This window comes from Pseudonaja textilis, chromosome 10 (genome assembly GCF_049901715.1).
Source record: "Pseudonaja textilis isolate UNSWEBS1 chromosome 10, rPseTex1.2, whole genome shotgun sequence".
Lineage (NCBI taxonomy): Eukaryota > Metazoa > Chordata > Lepidosauria > Squamata > Elapidae > Pseudonaja > Pseudonaja textilis.
In genome coordinates this window covers 10194130-10201228 of record NC_141999.1, presented here as the reverse complement: position 1 = coordinate 10201228, position 7099 = coordinate 10194130, and positions in this window count along the sequence as shown.

Genomic DNA, 7099 nt, shown 5'->3' with positions numbered 1-7099 from the left:
GGAGGTCTTCTAGACAGTCCAAACCCCTGCTCATGCAAGAGACACTACACCATTTCAGACAAATGGCTGCCCAATCTCTCCTTTAAAATCTCCAGTGAAGAGGCTGTGGAGCATTTAACAGTCTGTTCAAGAACATTGTGCAGAATGAAGGAATGTATGCAACAGTTGCGTTGCACAACAAACAAGCAGCAGCCTAAAATATTTGATAAGGTAGATGGTTCTTTCTCAGACTGAAGCGTGTTTACCTTTGGAGAAGTTGTGTAAGAACCTTTATGGAAAATCCCCAGAACGGGAATGGTTGCGAATGGACCCCTGGATGCAGCAAGAAGGGTAGAAAGGCAAGATAAATAAAATATATTTTGGTTGAAAACAAGTCTGACAATGGAGCTTCTCATCAAAAGCCAGTCTAGTCGTTTCCCTTTTTAGCTGCACCAGAGGACGCTAAGTCCCATTTCCAGTCTGCCTTCACATTGCTGGGCATTTGTTCTGACAGCTACACAATTGTTCAGGGAATCTGTTGTGTCTTGCCCTATCCATCCTCAGGGTGGTCACGTGTTAGAGAAAGATACGCTTCAGAGGAAGCCATTCAGTACGGTTACATAACAGGAAGATGGAGGGAGGGAGGAAGGAGCATCGGGGCATCAAAAGCGGATGACGCGGTTACCTCTGGAGGTGTCTTTGAAAGCTCCCTTAGTGCTTCTTAACTCTTGCTGTTCTGTGCAGTCATTCCCAAACAGGGTTGCAGGGTTTCTTTTCACACAGCATTCTGCTGTTTACTGGGAAAGGCTTGGCAGCTGTAGGAGAGCACTTGAGCATCCGAAATAGACCGTTTCATTGAGAGAAACATCCTTCTCGGGAGACAAAGGCGGCTGCTAGCAAAAGCTTTGTCCTGCCATGGAACATCTGCCTCCCTTTGAGAGCCAGTCTCCATGGGTCCTTAAAGGCAGCAGCAGCCTCTGGAAGAGAGAGGTTTGGCTCTATCCAGAGGCCAAAGGAACAAGCCCTCGACATCTGGAAACAGACCATTTCTTTCCATTGGAAGATTTTTCCGCTTTGAAAAGCCCAACCTCCAAGGAACGGAGGAAGCCTGGTGATGTTGTACTCATAACTCCACTCCTTGACTAGTGCTGAAATGTTGGAACTCTTCTCCATTTTTATTTATGTATTTATTCTGGATAGGAGTAAAGGGAGGACAGGATTTTTAAAAGTTAAAATAGGTGCCTTGAACTCAGAGGTTGTACATACCTCTTTTTTAAAATAATAATAAAGCAAACACGGTGCTTATCCACGGGTGCCTCTTTTTCTGACAGCATGCTCTTGGGTGTTATGATTGGTGAAACATGGTTTATAGCACAGCATGTGGTGTGTGAACGCAATCCATTTGGGCTTATAGGTAGTCCTCCTCATGACCACAGTCTCCAATGGAGCAGAATCTCCATTGATAAGCAAAGCAATACTTAAGTGCCTGATTTTATGACCTGTTTTGTCATGATTGTCAAGCAAATCATTGCAGTTGTTAAATGAATCATGTGGTCATTAAACAAATCCGACTTTCCTCATTGACTTAGTTAAAAGCCAGCTGAAAAGGCCCCAAATGGTGCCCAAATTTTGATCACGGGATGGCTTATAATTGTAATATTGCATTAACAGAAGGATACAATCAAGATCAAGTGAGGTACTAATTCCACTCTATAAAGCTTTAGTAAGACCATACCTAGAGTACTGCATCCAGTTTTGGTCACCACATTATTAAAAAAATGTTGAGACTCTAGAAAAAGTACAGAGAAGAGCAACCAGGATGATTAGGGGACTGGAGACTAAAACATATGAAGAACTGTTACAGGAACTGGGCATGGCTAATCTAGTGAAGAGAAGGACCAGGGAAGACAGGAGAGCAGTCTTCCAATATTTGAGGGGCTGCCAAGAGAGGAGGAAGGGGTCAAGCTATTTTCCAAGGCACCCGAAGGCCAGACAAGGAATAATGGATGGAAACTGAACAAGGAGAGATTCAACCTGGAAATAAGAAGTTTTCTGACAGAACAATCAATCCATGGAAGAGAAGTTGCCCTCGGAAGTTGTGGGAGTGCCATCACTTGAGACCTTCAAGAAGAGATTGGACTGCCATTTGTCAGAAATGGTGTTGGGTCTCCCGCTTGGGTGGGGGGTTCCAACTCTGATTATCTATTATCTGTTATCTGATATATGGCTTATAATTGATGGATGGCTGATATAATTATAACATAAATTTAAATAGCTGTCCAGTGTATGTTAATCTATCACAGTATGGCAATGGTTGGATTTAAGTAGCAGGAGCACTGATATCCATTGATTGCATTGGCTTATACAAAATCATTCAGGTGGGGGAGAATTTCTAAGTAGAGAAGAATTATAGCACCATAGAATCCTAGACCTGTTTCAAAGCTGGAAGTTGAATTAGAAATGCTCAGTGTGTATTCTGCGGCTACATGTATAATCTTTACGTTCCATTAATGGTGCCATCTGTCATTTCACAAATAGAGACCCCAGTGTCTTCCACCCTTCTGCTTCTGCTCCCCAATTTTATTTTTTGCTGTCATCTGCCTGTCTATCATCTATCCATTCATCCATCCATCCATCCATCCATTTCCAGCTGCTTTGTTCTTTGCCTGTGCAATTTCTTTGCTGTCTCGAATGACAAAACGACCCTGGTGAGAGTGTCAGATTACTCATACAAAGATGACCTACTAAAACTCATGAACATTTAGCAGTCTGCCTTTTCATTTTGTAGCCTCAGGCACAAAAGAAACAAAATGAAATGGATGCATATGGTTGGGGCACCGCATTTATGCAAGGAGCAGAGGTTAGCAAAGGGCACGGCTTCAGTCACTTCATTGTGGTTGCCATCTTCTGTTTTTGACCTCCCTCAATAGGCAACCTTCATGAGTATGATGAGGTTATTTTGGTTCTTTGGGGTAATTTCTACTTACATTGATATTTAGTTAAGCGTTTTTAGTGTTGTCTGAAGACTACTGATAAAGTCATCAAATGCAATATTGCACTTGGGCAGCAACGTTAAAAAAGCACCTTGAACCTCCTTAAAATTGGCATTTGTTTTTCCTAAAAAACTCTACAGCAGTGTTTTTACCAACTTGGCAAGTTTAAGTCACATGGATTCCAACTCCTAGAAATCCCCAGCCAAATTGCTGAGTGGAGAATTCTGGAAGTTGAAGTCCACATGTCTAGACATTGCCAATTTTGAGAAACACTGTTCTGTGGGTCCTTAGAGGATCAGATGAAGACAAATGAGGAGTCTAACTAGTTTCATTGCCAGATTTTGGAGTATGTTTGGGCCAGATGCTCCTGATAGCAATAGCACTTAGACTTATATACCACTTCACAGTGCTTTACAGCCCTCTCTAAGTGTTTTACAGAGTCAGTGTATTGCCCGCAACAATCTGGGTCCTCATTTTACCCACCTTGGAAGGATGGAAGGCTGAGTCAACCTTGAGCCTGCTGAGATTTGAACTGCCAAATTGCAGTCATCCGACAGTCAGCAGCAGTAGCCTAAAGTACTGCATTCTAATCCCCGTGCTAGCAGTTTCTCTCCTTGAATTAGCTTACTTCTTTCTGACCATCTACCCAATTGCTTATTTACCTGCCAAGGTTAAGCAGTCTGACATTTTAACCAACATCAGTCAGCCCCATCCAACATTGCTAGTATTAAGAATTAGATCCAAAACACCTGGTGGACATCATATTTTCTGCTCGTGTCACTTGTCCCTTATTTCAACCAATTTCTCCAAATATAGGATTTAGACACAGTTTTCCTATAAAGTTGATGCAAAACACAGATTATTTTTAATGAGTATTGGAGGAAATGCATCATAAATGTAAAATGCTTCATTTTACATTATTTATCCAAAACAAAAACAAAAAGCACACAGATGCCAGTCTCTCTTATTAATCAAAACTTATATGATGCCAAATGATAGAATTAAATTATTAACTTTTAATGAAGTTTTCTTAATAATAGGAAAACATGAGAAGTTAAACAAATGCATTAGTATATGGTAATCCAAATATATAGGTCTATAATAGGGACTCACTACTGTAAAATGGTTCTGGAAGTAGAGATCTTCAGATTATTGAATAATCATTCCAGGCTTGTATTATTTATTTTTTATTAGTAGCGGTAGTCCTTCAGCGTGTACTCTATTGTATAACACACCTATATTTAACTTACCACTTTGGGAATGAGACAGAGGAAGCAGACTAAGCAACTAATTAAAAGCATCATAGCAAATGATAAAACCATTAGGTATAACAATTAATTTCAGCCCCATTAAGGTGGATTCTGAACGAATTAAAATTCAGTTCTAAGCAGAACTGCTCAACAGTGGAACCAATTAGCTGCATAAAGAACAGGATCCCTTCACTGGATGGATCCACATGAAAGCAAGATGGCTCTTGATCTGGGATACTTGTATCTGGATTTCTCCTGCATCAAACAGAAGCATGGATCCCAGGGACCCAAAATTATCTCCTCCAATTCTGTGATTTTAATTTCAGTAAGTCTTCTTAGCGCTGATTTAAGCTGAATAAAAGTGTGTTTGTGAAGCAGAACAAGAAATTCTGAAACGGGGCAGCATTCTTTGAAAATAAGGGACATGGCAAATTTGGACCAAATCCAACAGCTGCTCCAATTTATTCCTGAAAATGCAAGGGGGTGCTGGGCCTCTCCCTCTCATCATAAGGAATCTTCTTGAGGGCTTTGGATTTGAGAAGGGACAAAAGAATCCTTTCTGTGTCTATTCAAAAGCAGATGTCCAGCGGGGGTATTAAATAGCTTTGCCATCAAAAACCTGCCCTCTTTTTAGTTGTTACATGTGGGAGCCACATTAAAAAAAAGGTAAGAGGGTTGGCCACAGCTACCATCTTGACTTTCTGGACCCCCTGCCGATGCTCCTTCTGAGAAGTAAATGCTTTTGTAATTCAACAAAGTTTGTTTCTAATTAAATACCCCTAGATCTAGTTTATAATGAAATGTGCATGTTGATATCTTCACTTGGAAAAGGAAGTTATGTTGGGATCCTGCTGAATCCTTTGATGTTAAAATGGCTTTGGAGGGGGAAGCATCCTGTAACGATACAAAAAAAGATTTTAATGCCTTCATTTCTCTGCTAATTGATATCTTGAACAGAACTGTGACATGAATTCCAGAGAGGGCAGCTGGCTGCCTTCTTTATGGTCTTCACACATCACCAACCTTCCCCGCGAAGTCAGTCCATTAAAAAGAGGCATCAGAAATAATTTATACAATTGCCATTTGAAAGATTAAAATCAAGCAAGTCCCATCTTCTCAGTCTAGAAAGGGGCTACTTTTGTCATACACTGGAGACTATACACACCATTAGTTTGATCACCGAAAGCCATCTGTCTTGGTGAGATAAACTTGATGTAGTCCCTAGGGCCAAAGGAAGGACAATGTTTTCACTGTGGTGTGTTGCAGAAATCCAGAGAGTGATATACAGGCTCAAACTTGCCTTGAGATCTGAATCTACTTATTCCAATTGCACAAGGTTCAACTAATCCATAACCAGCTTCCAATTCTTCTGGAATCACCTTGATGAAAGTATGTAATAAAGGTGTAGCTGATTCTTTAATGGAGAACTTGCAGCTCTCCAAATATTGCTGAACATCTACATGGCTTTTGAACTCACCTAACAAACCAAGGGAAATCACAATCTGATGGGCAGTTTAGAAAATAGATAGATAGATAGATAGATAGATAGATAGATAGATAGATAGATAGATAGATAGATAGATAGATAGATGTTAGCCTAATAGTAATTACTGTAATTCTAAAATTGTGTATTGGAAGTCCTAGTTTGATGATTGCTAGATCAAAGAGTAGAGAATATAATTTAGCTCAGAGTTGAACTGTTGAGTTGTTGAAGGCCCCTGAGTTTGTCATAAGATTTTCTGGTTTTATTTCACAGCTACATTCAGCTGAAGGACATTCTGTTACACTATTGAATAAGAATGCAGTCTATTGCCTTGGGATAGAATCATTTTTAAAAACAGTTGCTTTTCGCAAACGTCTCCTCTGTCTTTTTCTTTTGTCATAAGTATCCAGTCTCCATTTCTGAGCAAAATACCACAACTGAAGCAAGAAGCCAGCACTTAATTTGAGTCAACTGCATCTGCAATTTGTTTAGCACATTGATTTTGCCAAGGTAGCAAAATACAACAAAGAACAGAAGAACATCCCTTAGTTTACACTTTTGCTCTTTTTAATAGAAATTAAATGTTCAGTGACCTGGCTCCTAGTGTCTGTTGACAGAAACCAACAAAAGCTAATCCAGGGGAAAAGGCTACTAGAGTCTGAGGCCTATCTACAAACCCCATTAGAAAGGTCCTTACCCTTGTTGCCATGGAGACAGAGAGCAGCTGTAAGGGGAGGCTTCAGGATGGCCATGACAGACTGTACCCACAGATGGATCAGATGGCATGGATCTGCCTCAGATGGACAATGTCAGACATTGCAGCTTGCAGGCCAAATGACCAACGGGTATCTTAGGGTCATAAATAGGTCATTTCCCAAGATATCAAGGGCATCTCCAAACAGTGATAAAAGTTAGCATGGATTTGCATAATCTTTGCTTATCTTGATTTATATGAATAGATGGAAACTTAGGAACAATTTTCATGGACCTAAAAAGTGCAGCATATTTTCCTACATGGGGGAAGATGGTGACTGGGGAGAATTGTACACCTTTCATTTGTAATCGTGGCTCTAAGTATTGAATGACAATTACAGTATTGACTTGCTCTTTTTATTTCTGCAGTAGAGTTACACATCACAGTAACTCCTGTTGTTTTTAACTAATCCACAAGTGGGTGTCACAAGCAGTTAATTGTACGTCCTGAGGGCCAATTGGGCATGTGGACTTCAAACTCCTAGATGCCCTAGCCAACAAGCCATTGTGGAGAATTCTGGAGCTGGAATTCCATACAACTGGAGCATCTCCAATCTGGGGAAAGCTATGCTCAGTTGAAACCAACCTTATCATATTCTGGCTCAGTATAATATATATGTACTCTTACAGTTCTTAAACTT